Source organism: Uloborus diversus, chromosome 4, assembly GCF_026930045.1.
Source record: "Uloborus diversus isolate 005 chromosome 4, Udiv.v.3.1, whole genome shotgun sequence".
In the NCBI taxonomy this organism is placed as follows: domain Eukaryota; kingdom Metazoa; phylum Arthropoda; class Arachnida; order Araneae; family Uloboridae; genus Uloborus; species Uloborus diversus.
This window is the reverse complement of record NC_072734.1, coordinates 152,002,676-152,027,179: the sequence shown is the minus strand read 5'-3', so window position 1 is coordinate 152,027,179 and position 24,504 is coordinate 152,002,676.

Below are 24,504 nucleotides of genomic sequence, written 5' to 3'. Positions count from 1 at the left end.
TTAATCGTTGAAGGATGTCAATAATTCATGGGCACTTAGACGCAGAAAACATTAGAAGAAGTAAATCTTAGGCAAATATAAGATACATCAAAGTTCGAAATAAGAATGAGTATCGCGTAAAATAAATGAATATTTAAAGAAATACAATGGTCAAACATTTTCTCACACACACACACAATGAAACATTGAGACTCTCTTGATCAGCAAGTGTCTCAAACCAACTCAATAATTATAAATCATTAGTTTTTTCATATTTTTAGCTGAAGTTGAAACTCTGTAAATGAATGTAAATTGAATACATCTTTCTACAGAATTTAGAAAAAAACATGCATGGTAGTCATGGGTGCAAGACCTTCCGTCTCAGGACGGATTTCCGTCTTGACAAAATTTCCGAGACGGAGGTCGGGACGGAAAGAAATTCAATGACTTTCTTTTAGTTTTTAATGAAAAAAGAAAAATTGAGTGTTTGAAAAATATGCTTTAATATTACTGGACGTTCCATAACCACGAATTTACATCGACATTCTTTCGGTTTTCCGCCATGTGATTGTTTTGTTTGCAACGTGCTTTTGGAGGAGTGGCTTTTCGACTCGCGCCGTTTGACTTTTTTTTTAGGTATAGCTTTGTTATACCCAACTCACTGCATTGCAGACCGAGGAGTTGCTCGCTATTCTCCCTGATTTTTCGAGGCAATCGGCTCTAATTGAAAATTAAGCCTTTTCTCATGCTATTTTAAATCATTCTTTCGTTTTTTTTCATTTGCGTTTTTTTTTTTTTTTTGCAAACTTTACACGCATAAATGAAAATTATGTACGCTCTTAAAATGTCTTAAGTGTTGAATCTGCATCACCGAATGAGAGTGATTGCTGACAAAAATAAATGAAATATTTTCGCCAAAGCAAAGGACGTCCACATACCAGGTAAAACAGAAACTATCAAGGATTTTGAAGATTTTAATGAAAATGGGAATTTTGGAAATAATCGGCGGGGGGGGGGGGGATTTCAAGCTGGTTGGAAACACCGATGGACAACCGTTCCTGCATTTTTGACAATGACTTGAGGAATCACTAAATTCTAATGTCATTGAATCAAACACTCGCTAGAATGGAAATATGGGATGGGGGGGGGGGAGAGAGAGAGAGAGAAAGGAAAGGGGAGAAAAATAAAACGGCAGCACGAGTTTGCGAAAAAACGCTGCTCTTGCAAAGAGGGTAATATTTCCGCAAATTAACCCACGATACTGAGGTCTTAAAACGTTGATATCTTGGACAATCTAGGGGGAGGGGGGGGGGTGTTACTCACGGGTTACAGTATAAAATATCAAAAAACTGAATTGAAAATATTTTTGAAGCTAGGAGTGGTTTGATATTTCTCCTCTGCAACCTCTTAAAAATTTAAAAGTCAAAGCGTTTTAGGCTGTCTCTAATGATGTAAAAGTGTGTTTTAAAAAAATCGAAGACTGGAGTCTTAAAAACACTAACTTAGGTAATCTTTGGTGAATTTATGAGAGATGGTTTTGGTGTTCTAACATGAAAATGTTTTGTAGCTGATGTATTAAAAACTATTTGAGGCTATACTGAAATGACTTAAGTTAAAGGGCATTTGCGACCCTCTCCCGAAAAGTGTTTGTAACTGAAGTCTTAAATCTTTTGGCTGTCTTTGGCAATGTCAAGAGGGAGGGAGGGGGCTCTCTTTAGGCAAAATTCCGAAACTGGAGTCTTAAAAGCGCAACTTTGGACCGTCTTGGGGTTCGGGGTTCTCCTTTCCCGAAAAATATTCCAAGCTAAAGTATTTAGAACTCAGCTTTAGGTAATCTTTGGAAGACTTAAGAAGAGGGAATGCGAAGGCTTTCTCTCAATACGTTTCAGAATTTAAATTCTTAAATCTTCGGTGATGAAAAGGGGAAACCGCAAATTTAAATAAAATTTAGTGACCTTAGAGGAAAGAGTTCGGGGGGGGGGGGGGGGAAGGGGTCTCTCTCCCCGAAGCATTGAAATGCTATTTTGGCTATTTTTGAGTGAGTTAAGAGTTAGGGAATTCAGGGGTCTTTCTCGAAACATTTTCGAAATTGAAGTCTTAAAACTTTGGGTTGTCTTTGGCGATGTGTGGAAGGGAGTTGCTCTCTCAATAGAAAAATAAATCTTAAACAAAAACTTACACTGCGTTTAGCAAACACAATGAGAGGGGGGGGGGTATTCCGCACCCCCAGCCCGAAATATTTTAGTTTCTGAAATTTTAAGAGCTTTGTTTTGGGCTATCTTTGGATGACTTAAGGGGGAAGGGTGTAGGAAGATTTTTTCAAAAAGTTTCCAAAATTAAAGTATTAAAATTTTTAGGCGATCATAAGTCATGTTTATAGGTAAGAGGGGAACTGTTCCTTCAAAAAAATTTAGAAACTGAAACCTTAAAAATTGAAATTTAGGAAATTTGTGGTGAACTCAGAGGAAGGGGTTCGGGAGTTCTCTTCCGAAAATTCCTTGATGCTGAAATATTTAAAGCGCCACTTCAGGCTATATTTGAGTGCCTTAAGAGGGATGTGATTCGGGAACCCTGCCTGGGGTTAGGATTCAGTTCCCCTATTTCTTTTTTTAATTAATGACTGTTGGAAAGGGTATCTTGTTTAAAAAATATATCTACTTCACTGAAGCGATTTTTTATTGCTAATTTCACCACCTGCTATCTTATAAAAGAATTCTTTTTCAAATGAAGACTGTGGGGAATGGTGACAGTTCATTATCATTAGTCGACCTTACCCTTCACCCACCTTTCCTTCTTTTCTAGTTTATTGGCGCTACCTTGGGTAGGCTTTCGAATCAGAACTGATTTATGTTGCAAAAGTGAAAATCTTATGTCCTAAGCGATTTTATTGCTACAATAAAAATGTTTACGATCGGCAAAAAACTAATGGTGGGGTGCTGCAAACGCTTTTACCCCTTACATTATCCAACATCGTCTAAACTTGCGTTTTTGAAACTTCAATTTCGAAATATTGCCGAAGGAGGGTTCCTGAACTTTATCCCTTAAGTAGTGCATTCAAAAAGCGTATAAACGTTGTGAAATTTAAATTACAATTTCGTTTTTAAATCTTCAATTTCGGGGAAAGCCCATAGCGTCCCCTCCGCCCTTCTTTCTTTAATATTTTTTGAAGGTTGCCCAATATTGTGATTTTGGGACTATCAGTTTGAAATAATTGATGTAAGAGTCCCTGAACCCCTCCTTTCCCTGATCTTTACCAAAATGGCCTACCACAGCGTTTTTTGGACTTAAATTTGTAAAATTTTCGGGGGAGAGCCCCCCGAACCCCCCCCCCCCACACACACACCTTTTTTTTGCCGGATTTTAGATTTTTTGGAATTATGATGACAAAACACTTAAATATTACATGTTTAAAGGCTTAAAATTTAAATCAAACAGATTCCAAAACTGGCATTGTTAAAATCTGCAACATTTATGCATAAAAAATTTTTCTTAAGCCCGCATGCGGGGGGGGGGGGGGGAATGAAAATATTTTCCGTCTTGAACACATCACCAAACTTGCACCCATGATGGTAGTAGTAAAAACATTTTAGGGGTGTTAGTAATCCGAAATTTCGTGAAACTTTAGGTTGCCGTTTCTGAAAATTTTGGGCTGACAACACATTCTAAAACTAAATAATAACTTTAAAACTTTAACTTTTTAACTAAAAAAACTTTAAAATATTTTTTCTCAATGATGCATATTTGAAGAGTATTTTATGGGGGGGGGGGGAAGGATCGAATTTCCTCCTAGTTTCCGAAAATTTCAGTCTTCAGAAAAAGATAACTAAGTCCACTATCACCCCTGAAAAATTTTTTCAGGTATGATAGTGGATTCAAGTAACATTTTCGGACATTATGAACAAACACGACACCCCCCCTCCTCGTAAAATCTCTTCATCCTGTCTAAAACATGTTTTAACTTCATATTACAAAAAACATTGTGTATTGGTCTTTCAAAGGACTAGCAAAAAGCAAAGTATAAATGAAAATGACGCAGAATGGAAACAATAAGGGATTGCAATACCGGTATATCGGTATACCGAATACCGGTATTTCGAGCAATTTAGCAATTTCGTAATACAAGTACTTGCTAAGGTAAAATAATGGTATTTTCGGTATTAGCAGAAAATAATAAATAGTTTCAATTAAAGGATTTTCAATTAAACTTATTTAATATCTATTTATATTTTAAATGTACATTTCTTTTACTGTGATACAGAACCAAAATAAATATATTGATGTAAAAAATCGGCGCTTCAAAAGCACGAACTAATAGAATATCATTGAACAAAATTAAGCGGAAAGATTGCAAAATGATATTTTCATTATTAGATGGTGAGATGAATCTCATTTTTGTGTGTTTTCGTGTACCATGTTTTTTCTATTTCCCTGTTCACTCACTTTCTCTTTGGTGAAAGTTAATTTTGAGTGTAATTTCAAATGTATTTATTCTATGGGTAATTTATTCCAACCATCAATTTTATTAATACTTTATTATATTTTCTTTAAATATTTGCCTCAACTGTACTGAATTTTGGCAAACAACTGTTTCTTGTTAGTTAAACAAATGGTAATTTGTTGTCATTGGTATTGGTTTGTCGTCATGTCTTGCTTTATACTTGGCAAGATAATATTTAGAATTCATATAGTGCCTTGAAAATTTTTGCAGAGGTTAAGCATAATCATTTGAAACATATTTTCAGATATTTACATAATTACAGCTGTAAAAAGTTTTGAAAAGAACGCGAAAACGAATAAGAGAAACTAACAAGATCAAATTTTGTCAAGTTTATCGTAAATTTGAAACGAAAGGGCTAATAATAAAAATCAATCATAAACATTTCCTGCTAAAGAGAAAATAATGTTAATATTGGAAAAAAAAATACAACTAGCTATAAATCTTTAAAAATTACAATAATAATAAACAGAATACAAAAGAATCACACGCACAAAAGGATTTTTCCAAAAATAGCCGAAAAGAGCCCGAATTATTTGAAGATGAAGGACTTCTAATAATTAGAGGCGGCGGTGTGCATAGCGCCTTGTTAACAGTATTACCGACCTGAGTGAATTCAGAAAGAGTATTTGCAACTGTTGGAAAGTTGAGCACTAAATGATTTCCATGCTTAGAGACAATTTAATAGATGCATTAAGTTTTCTACTATTATGGACTTTTTATTGTGACATTTGTTACTTCATTTAAATACGTGTTCAAAATACGTTTTCATAAATTATACAATTTTTGTACAAAATTAGGAATTGTGACAACGAAACAATGTTTTCAAGCATTATTTGAGAAATTTAAAATACCGATATTAATACCGGTATCCCGGTATCTCGTTTTAAAAAATACCGAATACCTGTATTGAATTTTCGGTCCGGTATTGCAATCCCTAGAAACAATAAAAAGGACTTTGATCTTTACAAGTATACCCCCTCGTAGTGCCAATTTATGCAGATATATATAACATTTTTTATGTATCTAATATAAATTATTCCGTCAAAATTCTATACTAAAAACATTAAGTAAATTTTTAAGTCAAAATGATTAACAAAGTGAAATAAATCATACATTTATTAGGTGCCTTAAATACCTCTAACGGCTAACTTACTTAATGATTTCATATCACTATTATACATTTTATACATCAGTGAGTCATGGAATCATTTAGCAAAAAGGAGCTAAGAACGGGAAACATTTTATTTTATTTCATTATGTGGGGCACATTTTTTCTTATTCGCAAGGCAACACAAGAAAAATGGCATCATTGTTCGAAGTGAACCATTTTTCTTTGCGAAAGAAAAGGTCGAAAACTTGCCTAAGGAGTAATACTTTATAACGTTTACTCTTGTTAAGTTCCTTCAATGAAACTTTTTCAAGTAGCTTCAGATATCTATTATGTTTTGGTGTACAATTACGTTCTATGATCCTGCAGCAATGCCGGAGCAGAGTTTCTGGAGAAGTAATAAAAGAATGATTTCGGGATTTTATTTGCCAACATTGATTTTAACAAAAGGGAAAAAAGTATCGTAATGAAGTGAAGTAAGAAAGATCACATTTTTTAAGAAAGAAGAAGTTTTGATTCGAGTCGGAAATCATGAAATTTGGAAAACAAGATTTTCAAATTATTAACTATTTGTTGTTTGTTTGATTTTTATTTTCAAATAACAAGTTGCATATCCCTCAAATGCAAGTTTTATGCGCAATTTTTCCATAAAAGATGAATTTATTAACTTAATAAATATAGTATATTAAGTATGTAGTGAAAAAGATTATACTAATCGTCTTTAGCTGGGATGCATTCTGAAAATATGTAATACTAGTTGTACCCGCACGGCTTTGGTCGTAGTAGAAAAATTAAAAGGTCATTTGGCCTGTATATTTACAAATAATGAATGATGAATTTCTCGCCAATTCGCTATGTTCATTTGCTAGCCCATGTTACGGTTCCACGTTATGATTATCGTAATTTACTCTTCCACATTAGGATATTTTGCTCGGAAATATATCCAGACAGAAAGACTTTTAGCTTTATTATTAGTAAAGAAAACTTGTAATTGTAAAACTGAAATGTGTTGTTTATGCAAAAATGTAAATGCCTTTCCAAAAACAAATGGTCTCATTTTTGACACAAAATCGGAAAAGAAAACAAACCTAATGACAAGTCAAAGATGGCGGTTTTATAGGAAAATTGTTTTTGCTAACGTACAGTGTTCAGGTGAGTACAGGGTTTCAGGTATTTTCCAAGTAACTAAAAAGGAGATGCATTTATTAGATGAAGATTTCGCTTTTACATCTCCTAGAGTCCCATAAAACAATAGTTCAACACAACCGACTTTCAGTAGTAGTGATCGAGCATCATTGGGGATCTACTTCCAGGGTGTTTTTCAATAAAACGTATTGAAGCAATTTGTCAGATAGAACTGGTTTTCTAAAAAGTTCAATGTTCCCGTAGGAGTTTATGTAAAATGTGTGAACTGTGAAAAATTGATCGAAAATTATTTAACTGGGAATGAAATTTCCCTGCTGGGATCTTCAAAAGAAGAAATGTTTATTTGAATCGGACTACCCCAGTGGTTTCCAACCTGGTGGTATTAGTACCAAAAGGGATAAAATAGGATTTGCCGAGGGGTGAAAAGAGATAAATAAGAACAAGTATAAAAAAATAAGTAAGAGAATTGGCCCATTGTTCGGTCATAAAACATAATTATTAAAAAAAACATGCATATCAAATCTAATTTAACTATAGAATCAGTAATCATTAGTGATTGATAAAAACAAGTATTAAACTACAAGAATCAAGCAAATAATTAAAACAAAGCAATATCACTCGTCTCGTTGATTAGTTTTTGATTTAAAAACAACTTGATAAACGACAGTTCATTTCTTTATCTGAATAATTAAAAGTAACATTTGTTTTTCGAAATTTAAGGAAGAAAACACAGGAGATAAGTTTTTGTTATTAGACAAACAATTTCATGGGGTAGTTGCTAATGCGTCACCAACTTTATGGGTGATAGTCTTAAAAAACTTAAGAACCACTGTGATATCTCAGTAACCTTCCACATAAGAAAAATAGTTTAATCCGACTATTATGCACTTGTAGACCTTCTGGAGAGGAAAATATAAGATTACTAGCTGCGTTGCCCGGCTTTCCCCGGTCTACTTCGAAAATAAAAATTGTGTCAAGTGACGTATTGTCAACAATCAGGCTTAAATAAAAGAAAAAAAAACATCATGCAAAATTTCTCCTCCGAACAATGATGACAGATATTAAAATAGTTTTAAGAAATTTAAATGAGAAAGATGGATTTAAAAAGCGTAACCATGGAAACACAAAGTAAAATAAGTTTAAAAATGGAAAATGAGAAAGATGAAAAGAAACAATAGATTCAAAAAGCGTTATCGTGGAAACGGAAAATAAAATGGTTAAAAACTTGCAAAGAGAACAGATTTTTGAACTTCATTTAATTCGCTTGTAACTTTTTTTCTAATGGAGATAGAGGGTTAAACTTTCGACCATAGGTCGAGTTTGATCTGGAGTAAACAAAGCCGCTCTTTTCAGTTTTGTAAAAAAGAAAACTGTGTGACAATCCCTTCACTTTTTATTGATATATTTAATGAAAAAAGTAGTGCCTAAGTTTGAGCTAAGCCTAAACAAATTCAAGCTAAAAATGCAAATAACTCCCGTCGTAATTAAGTTAGATCATCGAAACAAATTGCGTAGAACGCGGAAAGTTCTACTCTTTCCAACGATATATAATATTAATGTGTGCAAGTAATTTTTTACCCCCATAATCGGAAATTTATGAGAAAATTGGGCCTAAATTGGAATAAAAAAAGAACTATTCATAGGATTTTTTTCGAACTGGTCTGCAAACCTTTTCAGTACTTAAAGGAACAAACTGTGAAAATTTCATCGAAATCGGCCGGGTAGTTCTCGAGTTTTGCGAGTTCAAACACACAGACGCTTTTTGGGGACTATAGAGATACAGTCGGACCCCGATTTAACGAATTGATCGGGACTGAAACTTTTATGCATTAAATCGGGGATATTCGTAACATCGAGGTGTGAAAAAAAATTGAAAAAACTGCACTTACGTTATCTAAAACCACTAATAAGCAGATCCATAGTAGAAAAGTGTACACTTTTTATTCAGCATTAGTAGTAGTAGTACCCGCACGGCTTTACCCGTAATAGAAAAATTAAAAGGTCTTTTGGTTCGCCTGTATATTTACAAATAATGTATAGTGAATTTTCTCGCCAATTGGCTTGTACCCATGTTACGGTTCCACGTTATGATAATTTCGTATCTCGCCAGTTGGCTTGCGCCCATGTTACGGTTCCACGTTATGATAATTTCGTAATTTACTCGTCTATCTTATGATATTTTTGTTCTTAAAATTATATTAGAAAAAGAACCACATCGAATTTTTGAAAAATCGCTTCAAGCTGCACAGCCCCATGCTTCAAACTAACTTTGTGCCGAATTTCATGAAAATCGGCCGAACGGTCTAGGCGCCATGCGCGTCAGAGAGATCCAGACATCCTGCAGACATCCAAATATCCATATCCTCCGTACAGAGAGACTTTAAGCTTTATTATTAGTATAGATTTCACGACTTATTACAGACTAGATAAATTGAAATTTTAAACTACTGAGTAATAGATGTTTGACAATATCCTTCATACTTGAGTCGAAATAGTTTTTTTTTTTGACTTTATGGAGAGAAGAAAATACTGTATCATTTGCAGCCTGTTGCATGAGATATGTTTTTACAGTTTCTAGGCCACGTAAAGCATTGAAAAAAGTAACAGTTTTAATGGGAGTTTCATTATCGCTTTCTACATCAAAATCAATATTCGTTGACTGCCTCCACGCCCTTTAAAAATTGCTGATTCCAAGAAAAGTATTTTTCTATTTCAGACAATATAGAAAAACATTTGAAAAACAATCCAATTCATCCCGACTTAAATTAACAAAACAAAAAAAAATCGACTATTGAAATAATTCGTTAATTCAGGGTTTATTATTTGGTAAATAGGGGTTTTTGCCTTCATTTTAGTCGAGGAAAAAGAAAGATTTCGCTAAATCGTGAAATTCGTTAAAAAGAGGTTCTTTTAATGGGGGTCCGACTGTACTAAGCTTTAAAAACAATTTTTTAAACAGTTTTACCTTCATACAATGGTGTCGCCTACAGAACTATTCAGAAATACGCAGAGCTACAGATTGGGGCAAACCTAACCTGGCAGTGATATGATGTTGTGATTAGCATCTGATTAGCCTTGTAAATGATCCCAGTTTAGGTTCTCTCCAAATATGCAAGGTGTCCGAAGTATCCTTAACACATTTTAAGAAATCGCAGAAAAACAACAAATTGTCGCACCAATATGCGGTTCGCGCCCTAATGCTTCACGGATTAAAATTTTTTTTTGACATCGTAAAAAAAAAATAATTTAATCTATATAAATAAAAACGACTCTATATGTGTGTTTACAATGTGTGTATGTACTATGTGTGTATGTTCTCCATACAAATCTACAGTTTGCGTCGGATCTCGACCAAATTTATCAGGGAGGTACTTGGGCACCTGAGATGAAACGTAAGGCGGAAAAAAAAAAAAAAAAAAAAAACAACCGAACCGTTCGAATTTCAATTTTAGAACCCGAAAATGGCTTTTTTACATTTGCCGACAAAGGGAAAAAGATGACGAAAAGGGGCAATTTTTTTTCCTGTAAGAGATAAAATTTGTTCCAATATTCCAAGGTAATTAGAATGTGAATTATATATTGTTTCTAGCTAATTCCATGCTAAAAAGTAATTAAGCCTTCAGTATGAAATTAATTGCTTAACAATGCTTTTAATTAAATTTGCAGCGTGAAGAAATTCATTGAGAAGAAAGATTTGTAGCCATTTTTTGTCTCAAATATGAAAAAACAAAATTCTGGATTGTGTTTTGAGCCTTTTCCTGTAATCGTAGAATTAAAAATTTTTCCTTTTTAGTTATTTTTTCGGTATCTGTCGAGGAATCTCACAGATTTTTTTTTTTTTTTTGCTTTCAAGTCTGAATGTGGAACACGCGTGACTTTACTTAACTTTTATTTTCGAAGTAGACCGTGCAGAGTCGGGCGTCGCAGCTAGTTATAAGTAACTTACATTGACGGCTGTATCGTCATAGCAAATTCTTACTGTGACGACACATCGATTGTTTATATATATATATATATATATATATATATATATATATATATATATATATATATATTACTTTTTTTCTCCTTTTTACGATGTCATAAAAAATTCTTGAACCTATGAAGTATTATGGAGCAAACCACACATTCGTACGACAATTTGTTGCTTTTCTATGAATTTATAAAATGCTTCAAGGACTTTTCAAACGTCAAGGAATCTTTTCAAATTGTTACCTAGTCTTCACTCACCAGTTCAAAAATAACCACAAGTGTGGTGGTGGAGGTTGTTTCCATATCCCCCGTGTTTCCTCTTACACTTAACTAAAATTACAACACGAAACTTTTCAAACCCACCTAAATGATATTTCTATAAATAAAATAAGAGGAAAATCTTCATATCTATAAATTACAAAGTACGATTTCTGAATGCAAAAACATGTTTTATAGTGGCTAAAAAGGTACTTTACAAGATTTTGAAATAATAAATTATGTTGTCCGAGCCTTTAAAATAAGAAGTAAATAAAGCGAAAAGGAAAAAAAAATCCGCGCAGTTTGAAAATAATACATTGTTTGTACCCATTACACTGAAAACAGACGCTAGAAAAGTCGAATGAAAATTGATTCCCAACGCGTCTGCAAAACGTTAATCGCAGCTATAAATTTTCAACTTTATTTACCCTTAATATTTTACTTCAGATTTCACTCATTCTCTTATTTCCACTATTAACTTAACCGAAAATTCAGCTTCAAAAAGAAACCCGTTGAAAATTATGATAAATGGATAGAGTTAAAGAATGAAGAAGAATTAGCAGTGTACTGTTATACGATTTTCGGGATATATGTTTTGCATTGATATTGCTGTGACTTGTACATAATTTAGTGCCCGTGTAAGTTTTTGTGTATGTGTGTAGATAGGACAAATTCACTATGTTATATCAAAAGAAAATCTGAACAAACATATATGAAAAATAAAGCAAATTACAAACCAGAGTGGAGATACTCAGTAATGTATAAAACTAAATAAGTAAATACATATTTTCAACAAGATCTGTGCAAAACTAAACGAGAGTACTGTACCGTATATCAACGTCGACTTTTTACTATCTGATCAATATTCTGTGAATTAAAAAAAAGAAGAAAGAAATTGCTTGTTTTTGCCCCGTTGCCGAAAAATAAGTTAAAAAGTGGAAAAATATACTTTGAATAATAAATAAAAAAACAATAAATTGTAAACTTAAAAACATAATTTTCGTCTCAAAAAAAAAAAAAAAAAAAAGGAGAAAAAATTTTGATTGTGTCGTAAAGGAGTCCGAGCAGGGAGTCAAAGGTTCTTAATTCATCGTCTCGGAGTCAGAGTCGGTCATTTTCCCTCAAAGTCTGTAACTCTGCAAATATTCGCGAAGTCGGAGTATGACTTCTTTTTAGGATAAAGGAGTCTTGAGTTTGAATTGAAGGTTTTAAAATTCCAAATGTCGGAGTCGGTCGTTTTCCTTCTGTGTCTTAATTTTTAACAAAGCTAAGAAGTCTAATAAAGCAGAAAGCAAATCTGCCTTTAAGTTATTGATATTGATTTTAGTTTCCTCGTAGGTGCTAATGTTAAGGGGTTTGAATTGTTCAAAACTGGACGGATTTTTTCTCTAATCAATACGATATTTTTTTTGTATTTTCTTAATCAAGAACATTTTCCATCAGATTTTTTTTAAGCAAATTCGCCTCTAAGTTCGGGGCATATACTTGCCTTGAATTTCCCAGGGTTTGCTAATGTTAAGTTCTTTTGAACTGTTCAAAATTGAACGAAAAGTTGTTCAAATCACAAAGTGAAGTATGGGAATGAGGTGTCCTTTCCGAGATCTTTCGAACAAAACATTCCTTGTTCGAATATTAACTATTCACTCAAAAGTTATCAAGGGGAGGGGAAACAGACAGACCGACAGACATGTTCTCCCATCTTAATACCCTACTTTTCAATTTTTAATTTTTCGATACATGTTTAGTAATTGTAGTTATTTTTGACATTTTTTTTGTTTTTAGCGATATTTTAAAGATGCATAAAATCTTCTTTCATGCTTGTTTTCCCTTTTTTTCTTTGACTTTTACTCTGAAAGTAGGATAAAAAGGAGAAAATATGTTCTAATTGATTTAATAAATAACGAATAAAATGTATATATAATTAAATTTGCAAAAAGGGTATGAGTTGAATTTATTTCTTAAAAATCAGAGTTTTGGCATTCAAGGACATTAGTCTTGTTTGTGAAAATATGCGATTTTTTTTTCTTTTGAAAAGTTTTTATATTATCTTTTGGAATTTCTCTGATCTTTGCTCGAAGCTTTACGGTTGGCTCCACGTTTCTAAAAAGTTACAGCTTCGAATAGCTTTCTTACTCTTTTCCGATTTTTTATTCGCTTAAAAAAAAACTAATAAATCGGAATGCTTATAATGCTGTAGGAAATGTGTGATATAGAAATGCGTAAGAAATTGTTCGGCTTCATTAAAATATTGCAACACTTCGATAATTGTAATACTTCATTTACTTCATTAAAAGTCAAAATTTTAGCCAACATTTAGCAAAGGTAAAACTTTGTAATTTAATCTTATATTTTAGGTAGTCCTTTGCATGGAATACTTTGAAAGCATGCAATTTAACACAAATTATAAGTTGTGGGGTTTTGCAATAGATTCTTTTTTGCATAGAAAACGTGTTCATTCCGATGCCCCATCTTTCTGCACGTAACCCACACGAGCGCCTCAAGTGGAAAAGTATTTATACAAAAGGATTTTGGACAGCACGCTAGAATACCAAATTATTATGCTTCTATCATTCATCATATATTTCACCAGTGAAATTTTAGATAGAAAGGTAACCTGGGATCGATGTAAAATCAAAAATTTTTATCCGCTTGTGAGGTTTTTTTTTTTTTTTTTTTGCGTTTTTCTTTGTGAGCGTCCCTTGCATAGATACAAACTACACCAGAGGTAAATACACTATAGTCAGAGGAGAATTGGAGGTAAGTCCCTATTCAAAGAGAGCTAGGGATATAAATGTCTCTTTATTAGAAGTGTCCCTTTTACATGGGGCCCCCTTAACCGAGGAACTCATATGTTCTTATACATCTGTACAGAAAAATTCGCTTCATGTGTGTGTTTATGTATGTTCCTTATGCAAATCCAGTTTACGTCAGATCTCTACGCAGTTTGACGGATAGGTTATTTGTTGATAAGGAATTCAGAAAAGTGGATTTTCCTTATACAACTTCCCAGCTTATGTCGAACATTTGCTGAATTCGACAAAGAAGCGGTCCTTTGGTGCTCATTAATTCACATTGGATATTTTTCCCTAGAAAATCCGCAAAACGGAAAATTTACGCCCATTAATATCAATGACGGAATTTTTGGATTTTTTTTAAAAAAAATCCAATGATATCTAAAATATTTGTCACTTGACACAACATTTATTTTCGAGGTAAACCGTGCAAGGCCAGACAAGGCCTTGGGGTGTAGTGGTTTCGTTTGAGGTCACTTGGCCTTTATTTTTTCCCCCACCTAACGCAGATAGGAGTTATTTGCCAATAAATCCGGGGAAAAAAAATCAAATCCCGAAAGCTCGAAAAAAGTTATAGAACTTGCTTTAGACAGATAACGAACTGTTCTATCAAAAGACAACAGTAAAAATCTCAATTTTCACTCCCCCTTTGATATACACTAGTCGGAAGTTAGACATTGTAGGAATTGCTCGTTTTGGTTCTTAACGTTTGTCATTCGAAGTTTTTGTTTTCTTGTTATATTGAATGTGAATGCGGCATGATTTAGTTAAACTTTTGACTATAGAAAATGAAGGTATTTAGCTCACATACACAATTTGAACTACTATCACGTTGACTACTTTACCATTTATCCTGTTTTCTTTCTTTTTTTCCAGTATGAAAGTAAGTCAAAATAGGGTGTTTACTCTACTGCTTGGATATTCTGTGGGAAAATCTTCCATTCAATTCCACCGTTTTGCTTTTAGTTCAAAGTTGATGAGTAAAAAAGGCACATTTATTTCAAGTTTGGAGTTTTGTTATTTCCTAGCAGATTCATCTGAAACTCAAATCTTTCACAATTATAGAACTGTATGATATCCTGAAAGAATTCGAAGTCATAAGAGTGGATAAAAAAATTTCATTATTTGAAGAAACACACGTGGAATTAATGCAATTTATTCATCATAAAAAATTTTAAAACCAAGTTCAAGTGTAATGGGATAGCTGCATCCTATGAACATTAATGTGTTTCTGGAAAAATAATTTAACATGGCTAGGATCTTCTGTCTGTTACTGATCTGCAAAATCTTCACAATTACCAGGGTGATCATCAAAGTCCTTTCAATAGCTAAACTGTAAAGCTAAAGAACAACATGAGCAGGTGTATGTTGAAGAGATGACTAGTGCTGTTGGTGTAAGCCAGTGCACACAGACAACAGAGATTAATCGGAAATAATAAAAGAACTAAATTCCTTACAAACTGGAACAACTAAATTTCAAAAACAATATTATTTCTCCCAATAATCTAAATGAGTCCGTAAAACATACACCTCAAGCGAGTCTCAAAATCTTTGTAAACAAAGACGTCACTAGAAGGCAGTGGGAAGTAATTAAAATAACAAAAGCCCGGATGAGGAATCAGGACGGGTAATAGAAATTTCCTCGGAAACTCAGAATGGGTCGGGTGTTTCAATTCCACTTAAGTCATAAGTCTTCTTAATATGTTGTCACTCCATTTAAGTTAAACTCTTCTTAGTTTAGTACCTAATTTTATATTGAGCTAATCTGCCAAGAGATAAGAAATGTTTTTACTCTTACGTTCGTAAGATTATTGAGAAGCTAAGAACTACAATGTGTTACGCTATGTTAAGGAATATATAAGTTATACGATATTTAAATTTCTGTATTTATTATAAAAGTTTATAAAAAATGTAAAACAAACAAGTTTAGAGTCTCACCATTAAATCTGTTGAAATAGTGAAGTTTGTAGTAGGAAAATCAATACATGGTGCTGATATCGATATAATACTGTAATAGATTCCAACAAACACAGAGCAGCCAAAAAATTTATAACGTTACCAAAAACGATGCAAATATCTCCTAGAGCTCACTTGAGAAGAAAAATAACTACATAACATTATTTCTTAATTCTGCCGAACCATACGAGTGTTATAGTTGGCATCCTATGGTCGAACAGTATACAATCAAAAGGGTAGAGAGAAAAAAAAAACGGATTTTTTTTTTTTTTTTTTTTTTTTTTTGTGAGTTGCTATAGCGCGGAAAAGTTGCGATTGGTGACGACTAATGAATAAATAGGATCTTCCAACCGCAGAACGAGCCTGAAAATTCAGGGAAAATTTTACTTTTTTTTACGATTTTTTTAAATTTTTATTTTGTGTCAATGTTTTTTTTTTAATGCTCTAAGACGGAAAAGTTGCGATTGGTGAAGCCTTGAGAAATAAAACAGAAATATTGAAACCGAATAATACCTACTAATTCAGGATAAACCTAAAAAATTGGAAATGTTGAGAATTTCAGCTTTTCTTTGTGATTAAAAAAAATGGTCTTTTTTTTTTCGTTTTTTTCAGTATTATAGGGAAAACCCTTTAAAAAACACTATATTACACATAAACATCAATTTATTTCTTGATTTTGAAGGTATCTTCTAACTATGCAGAAGTTCCATTCTTTACTTATTATATACAATATAGTCTTTATTAATTAACCATTTTCAGATAATAGGAGATTATAAAATATTTAGCAGAATTTCTACCATTCAGTACACAAGTCTTTTTTTTTCAAGTGTTGCTTGTTGAACCTAATTTATAATCCAATTTTTTAGAAACTTGGGCATAAATTGATCTGGGTTTCAATGTTTCTCTTATGTAGCCTTGATTTTAATTCGCAAACTTTAAGCGAAGCCTCCGTCACTAGCTTCACGCATCTTTCAACGGTCTGCGAATGGCAGGGGTCATCAAAGTCTAGAGGTCACCAATTTTACATCCAAGTCTAATGTAGTACCTGGTTTGATAAATTACTTACTGTTTCATAAGTAACTTTTCGAAGACAAAGTGGCGGAGATAACTTTGTCATGCTTCGAGCAATAATCTCTATGTAAACAGTGGCTTCGAAATTTAGGGATGGTATAACAAAGCTTCTGATGTTTTAGCCTTCAGAAACAGGCTCTCTGACTTTTAAAATCTTTTAAAAGCTCTAGTTCTCACATGTGCCTCCTTTCATCAAAAACCATGGCCAACAATAAGTTTTCAGGATGTGCAAAGAAAGGTTTTCTTTAATGACAGGGTAAAACAACTCTTTTCAGGTTCTCTGGTAAGTATCCATAGGTTTGAGTTGTTTTGTAAACATGAATGGGATCGTTTATAAAGTTTTTTGCAGCCTGTATTTCAAACCAGACTGGCATGTAACCTTTCAAGATAAAAGTAACAATGTCTGTAAACGCATCTGATGGGATCGTTAAATTTACGTTAATTCTGAGATGTCTAGTGAAATTGTTGTTCATTTAGATGTGAAACAATGCTATTCACTGTGTCTTCAGCTGATTTGGAGTTTGGATAAGGCACGTGGATAAGCTTAAAGTTTGCGGATTTAAACCAAGAGATGGCTACATAAGAGCAACATTGAAATACAGATCATGATGTCAGAGTTTTCCAAAAATTTGATTATTTAGATTCCACAAATCACACTTAAAACAATAAAACTTTGTACTGGATGGTAGAAATTTTGCCAAACATTTTATAATTGGAAAATTGCCTGTCAGGGTATGACGGGTGAAAATTTCTTCTTCATTTGAACGAAGCAATTGCCTGTTTGGTGATATTTTGATGATTTTGATGGTTAATTTTAACTCTAACTCCAAAAGATTAAATCTAAGCTCTAGTAGATAACGTTTATTGTTGACTACTTTTACGTTTCTTCGTTCTCTAAAATTAGTCTTACCAGTAAAACAGTTAAGTTAGCAGATCCGGTTCAGCCTCGTCAAAATAAAGCAATGTCAAACATTACCAAAAAATATTTTCAAATTATCATGTGTGGCGCGAGTTTCATTCTTGATGACGTCAGCGTTACTCGATAATTCGCTATTATATAGTATATATGTTACGGCCAAAGCCCGAAATTGGCCAGTTCGCGAATTGGCCAGCCAATTCGCGAACTGGCCAGCATTGCTGAAAACTTACTGGCCTTATTGCTGAAAATTTTCTTGATTTCGGGCTTTGGCCGGCCAATTCGCGAAGTGGCTAGGGACGATCGGCCAAAGTAGGAAGAAAGAAATGAAGAGCAGATTGTTTTCATAAACTTTTAAAAATGGAGTATTTTGAAATGAGTACTTCGGTGCACAATTTTTTCTTAAGTACACTTGGTCCAGAAACAAGCTCAAACATAAGTGATACCTCCGTGTGAAAATAAGCTTGTAATGCAAAAAAATATGATCGCGTCTTATTCTATTCTCATATTTAAGCCATAATAGATATTATTCAGTGAACGTATGATATGTGATATACAACGTGATTATTATAATTATGTGATACACAACGTGATTATAATAAAGGGCGTTAATATAATCTTCAGGCTATTATTATACCGTAAGGATTAGATTAACATTTCTATTATCAAAACATGAAGTACTCAAAAATGAGTAGATTTTACTGATTTTTAAGTATTCTGCTTTAATAGCTCATTTTACTAATTTCAAATGAGGAAAACAATTACGTAGTGTAAAGCCCATCACTTATTACTACAAGTTGTGAACTTCCACATTATAAAAAACAATTGTGTAACCAACCTTACTCCTTAAATTTGGTGGAAGCATAGCTGCATCTACTGCTCTGGAGTAACTTAACTGATATAACTGGTGCAAAGTTCCACATCGCTTGTGGAAGGTTACACCATGGTAATATAACTATAGCGTAGCGTCTCACTCATTTGTACGTAAGGTTAGACCATAATGTTCTATATGCTTACAGATAAATTATTTGAAAGGTTACACAATAGCAAAATTTAAGCTTTCATTTGACTTTCTTGAACTGGTTCTCATTTTCAATTGTAAGTGGACTGATACTTCAAGTTAACTATTTGATGGTTTAAATTAACCAGGTAGGTACATTAAATGATCAATTAATATTTTTTTCTACACGTTTTAAATTGAAAGTACAAAAGTAAATTAGTAGGTGAAAACACTTGAAATTTCGTTATAACAGTATTTTCAAAAAATCATGCTAGAAACCCCTTGTTTTTTGTCTTCTTTACAACTTTTGCTTTCAATCATTCGTTTATTCAATATTTATCAAGTTCATTTTTTTCCACAATCAATGTACACCAATTACAAACAAGACGTTTTTATTGCACTATTAGAGGAATACCCAGGACACCGGGTGGGGTCTTAACTCACAACGGGAGTCTTACAGACATGTCGCAAAGCAAGAGAACTGCTCGGCCACAAAGATCCGTTTTCATTTCGCTCATAAGATTTTACCAGCTCTGTGCCGATATTGATCTTTACGCATACACTTTGAATTCTACTGACTGCAGGTGGGACTTACACGAAACATAGTGCAAGGTTCCTCCAACAATATGAGTTTTTTAAACAGAGATACTACACACTCCAGAATTCGTGAACGTTACACCCATTTATAATGGTAATCTTACACAATTTTTTTCCAGTGCATGACATTTCGAATTGCATTAACATTTATCCCTCCTCAAGGACGGATACAACGGAGGGGTGATCGCCCCTTCTTTGAGCGAGATACAGGAACTTCTTCAGGTATATATTTTCAATATTTAGCAAAATTACATAATCTTCGTTGGTGTTGGGAGTTTTCAAGCTTTAAAATAAAATTAGTCACTCCACATCTCCCAACTAAACCCAGAAGGTCTTGCAACCATTCGGGGGACAAGTAGAGGAGTCTCTGCCCCTCTCACTTGCAGCGCTGTCATACCGGAAGTGACACATGTGCCGTCTACCAGTCAATCTACGATCTGCCATTATCATTTCGGGCTTTGGCCAAGGATTCCCGGTCAGTTCGCGAAATGGCCAGCCAAAGTAGAAAATACAATAGTAATTGCAAGTATTTCGGGCTTTGGCCAAACCTCTTGGCCAATACGCGAAATGGCTGGCCAATTCGCGAACTGGCCGAACTTCGGGCCTTGGCCGTAACATATATATATATAGGAGGCAGTGAGACTTTTTTTAAACAATAAAGAAACAAGAAAAAAATTGATTATTTGTTCTCAAAATGTTCAACACTTTAAAAGAAAAAGAAAACGGTTGAAGACAAATTGAGGCAATGAGAAGCTAAGGGATGTAAGTGGCAAAATGAAAAATTTGAAGATAAACAAAACACATGGTAGGTGAACCTCTCCTCTGTCTTGGGAAAAGAGATGGTACTAGTAGCCCTGGTAGTTGCTGCTATACAGCATGATTTAGGGAAAAAAAATCAATGAAAGCCTAACTAGGATGTTGTCATTTAACGCGTTTTACTCAAAACTTGAAAATATCCACTTACATCCCTTTGCTTCTTACTACCTCATATGAGGATCTGCTATTATCTGAAAAAGGTTACTTACTGTAAATAAGGGGCTTCTGGATGGTTAGAAGATACCTTCAAAATCTAGAAATAAATTAATGTTTAATGTGAAATATAGTGCTTTTTAAAAGGATTTTTTCCCTATATTACTAAAAAAGAAAATAATTTAAAAAAAACGAAAAAAAAAAAAAAAAAAAAAACATTTTTTAAAAGGATGTTCCCTATATTACTAAAAAAGAAAAATATTAAAAAAAAAAAATTTTTAAAATCTTATAGACTAGCTGAAATTATCAATGTTTTCGTTTTTTTATGCTTGTTCCTTAAGTAGAAAGTATTATTCGATTCCAACATTTATTTTTTATTTCTCAAGACTTCAACCAATCGCAACTTTTCAGTCTTAGATCATTAAAAAAAAAACATTGAATCAAAATTTTTAAAAAATCCGTTCAAAAACATTAAATTTTCAATTTTTCCGAATTTTCGGGCTCGTTGCGCAATCGGAAGATACTATCCGATTTCAATATTTTTTTGTTTTTGTTTTTTAAGTCTTCACCAATCGCAACTTGTCCGCGCTATAGCAACTCGGAAAAAAAAAAATCGTTTTTTTCGCTCTATCCTAGTATACAATCAAATCTTGATAACTCAAAGTCCCAAAAGATCGTCTAACACCTTCGAGTTATAGGTAGTTCGAATAATAGGAAGTTCCCTTCTCAGCCTTCTGAAGAATAATTTTAATTTTCTTTTTCAGGAATATTACACAATGGATGGACATATTACTTGTAGTTTGGATAAAATTAAATATTTACTATGCAAAAAGATCTTTACAGAGAATAAATTTTGTCATGATGCTCCGAAAAAAGACGGTTTTTATATACTGCTTACATTTTTATCGCATCTTAAAATGTTATTAAGTGTGTATGTCGTAGGCCCAATTTCTTCTCTCTCGAATTCAGTTCATATTGCATTTATACGTCATTTTGTCCTAAAAGCACATTTAATGAATCATCGGGAAAAAAAGGTACTTTTTTCAATTTTTTTCCTAAATTTTAAGTTTTTGAAATATTAGTCGAAGAAAATAGAGGTCATCATCCAAAGCAAAAAATAGTTGCATCTGATACTTTTCACTCAATCTGCAGTACTATGCGAATTAAAGAGCACTATTGTATTATTCCCTTCACACAAGCTAAGCATCGCAATGGGTTAAAGTAGGGGGGGGGGAAAGCAATTTTTTTTTTTTTAACTTTTCCTGCATTTTTATGCCTAAAAGAAAAACGAAACTTTCGTAAAAACTTCGACTTGAAAAGAGTACATTCGAGATATCAAAACAACTTCGTATTGAAAACAGTAAATATTTTGCGACCATACGGAAACTTTTAGACAAAGGACCATTCGAGTTATAAGTCTTCGAGTTATCGAGTGTCTACTGCATATAAATTTTTGATGCATTAATCTGAAGTTACATGTGAAGAAAACCGATCAGTTGGCATGTTTTTAGAGTAGACAGCTGTAGTAAGCTGGTAACATAGATAAAATTTTTCATGATGATTTTCTTGAGGTGGATTGTAATAGCGCGGCATATGATTTAGACTCTTTTCGAAATTTTAAGAAGTAGTTGTAGACTCAAGCAGCTCAGAAGAACAAGACCCTTTTCCCTAGAAGCAGTAAATATGATGATTGCAAGCTTACAGTAACTGAACCGTTTGTTTCAAAAACCCGGCAAACGACAAACTCTAAAATTTCAAAAAAAAAAAAAAAAAAAAGCATTTTTTTACCTTCGTATTATTTTTTTTTATAAGGATTACAATGTTTTATACTAAAAGAGATGCATATTTGAGTACATTTCTTTCGATAAACAATGTTGTAATCATCATTGAATAACTCAATATATTGATACAGATGTTTTCCTTAAATTAGCAATTTTGTCGCTTGACTGGTTTTTTAAATAAAAATATCATTAAACCCTGAGGAGCGTGAGCATTCATTTAATTGCGATAGGTGTATAGAAGAAGATAATAGTGCTTATGTAAGAAATATAATTTTTTCTTTATTAAACACCCTATCGTGACTTAGTAGTATGTTTCAATGCATTATATGACAAAAAAAGCAAGGAATATTTTTGTCCTGTTTTTTAACAAATACTCCAATGTGCAACGAACACGTAGGCTTCCACCTTAAAAAAGGGCTAGGTAACCTCAAACGAAGTCAAATGATCACATATATCTGTGGATAATCACATTAATCTATAAGATAAGTAAGAAAATAAATAATTAGAAAACATTTTTTGTTCTTTCTAATGGGTTTGCTGTAGAGGCACTGCCTTTTGCAGACCTAGTGCGATCCCCGGGTATAGCATCCACTCTTTCACGTAGCACCACTGTCGGTAAGATGCCCTTTTGACGCCCATTTTCCTCACGAGATGGAGGTACCTGGGCTCTATTCGATGCGAACCTGCACAAGGAATTTAATTTTGTCAAAGGATCTTTTACATGCCGCGTTATCATACAACATGGACGCTGTCGATTTTCTACATCGTGAAAATGCACCGACTTGAACCAGGTTTGATCCTGTGCCTTTAAGTATAGAGGCTGGCGTCTTAACAACGACACCACTCTGTTGTTATTTTAAAAAATATCACTGAATCAATACTAAAAAAAAATACTAAAAAATGAATGAAATGGATAACCTTTATTTTTAATCGACCAAACAGTTCATTTACTGTGTATGTGCTGTATCACGTTGAATGGATATCATTTTAAACGAAGTACATTAAAATGGCGAATGTGCTCAATATTCGAAAAAAGAAAAAATATAAACCATGTCTGCGCAATCGGGGTAGTATTCTCAAAAGAGAAAATAGAAACTCGAAATCCCATCGCTCAATGCTTGGCTAACAGAAAAATAGTAAGAGAAAAAAATTGGATTATACTCTTTTCGTCTCGATCGGGAAATAATGATTTCTCTATTGCTTTGAAGATGCTGATATGAAAAGTACTTTTATTTCGGATTTAAGAAATAATGGAAAATCTCGTATGATTTATTTGATTTCTCTCTCGGGTGAATTGAGAATGAAATTATTGATATATATCTGTGACATTTAAAAGACCCACTTCTTGATAAAAAGTGGAGCAAATTCGTTTAAGGCATGCATCTTTTTTATTCTGAAGACATCACATCATTCATATATTTTGGTTCAAGTTTAAAACTTAAACTTTAAAAAGTAGATGGTATAATTAATTGTAAATTTGAAATGTTTGTATTTTTTTTCTTGAAATATTTACTCATTTACGATTGATTTTTTTTTTTAATGCAAAATGTAGTAAATGTTCACAATTAGTCATTCAATTCAAAGAATAAAAAGGTATTGAATGGTGACATTGTGTTATGTGTTTCATGCCTTTCAAGTTTTATTTTTAACTGACATCAGAAATTATAATTTCTGTTCAGTGACGTCGAGAGCAAAAAATCCCGGAAGGGTATATGGTTAAATTTGAAGAAGGGATGCGGTTATGGTTTGTTTTGCTCACTTTTTCTGGCGAAAAAAGAAAGTTTTTTAAGTTTTGAGGAGGTATATATCCCTCAATTCCCTTTTCTGGGCTATTTTTTATTTGGGAGTAATCAGTAAGAGAAGAAAAATCAATTTCAGTGTCAAACGCAGTCACCTAGTCCACAGCTACAGCAGTTTTATTTTTATTTAGTCAGCTATATTGTGAAGTGATAAAAAATTACGAGATTTTTTAACAACAAATGACTTTGAACACAAATGTTTCATTTTGCACGATGTTCATGAAGAAAACTACTCCACATTTGAAAAGATTCATCAAGTTCTGGCAATGATTTCAAATTGCTGAATTGAAAATTTTTCAAATTACCTGCATTGGTAGGAAAAAATGGATCTATAACCCTGATTCTCAACTAAACCTAACAGAGTGTCACGTGTTTATTTTTACTTAGTGAAACTCAAGCAGAAAACTAACGTCAGTTTATAGGCAAACAGCAATTTATTATGGCTAAAAACATTTTTTTTTGTCGTGAGAAAAATATGGCGACGTGTATATATGTACAAATAAAAGCATTTTAAAAAGATTTAAAAAAACTCTACTAACAGCTGTTTCGGGGATACTAGCTGCGTCTCCCGGCTTTGCACGGTCCACCTCGAAAATAAAAGTTATATCAAGTGACGCGAGTTCAACACTCAGACTTGAACCAAAACAAAAACAAAAACAAAA